Here is a 380-nt window from a genome sequence, read left to right as displayed (position 1 = left end):
TCATGTGAGGAGCAGATGTCTGGTTTCTCAGGACTCCGCTGTCTGTAATGATCCATCTATAATTGGAAATGGGGGATACACACCAAATCCGACGCTCCTCTCCCATCGCAACTTATATCTGTTGTCTCAAACAATAGGCTGGAGAAGTAAGCCTCAGCAGACAGAAAAACATTATTGCACACAGGACTTAGATACAACGCGCACGCACACACACACAGACACACACACACTCACACACACACACACACGCAGACACACACACACATGCACACATATATATTATAAAAAATCATAAACACGAATTTACGCGCAGATAGCCACATTAGTTACATAAACACCTCTAGGTCACGTAATCCACAGACTAACGTACATTTAAAGGG

This window comes from Apodemus sylvaticus, chromosome 9 (assembly GCF_947179515.1).
Source record: "Apodemus sylvaticus chromosome 9, mApoSyl1.1, whole genome shotgun sequence".
NCBI classification, from domain to species: Eukaryota; Metazoa; Chordata; class Mammalia; order Rodentia; family Muridae; genus Apodemus; species Apodemus sylvaticus.
The sequence above is the reverse complement of the archived record's forward strand: the minus strand, read 5'-3'. Positions refer to the sequence as shown.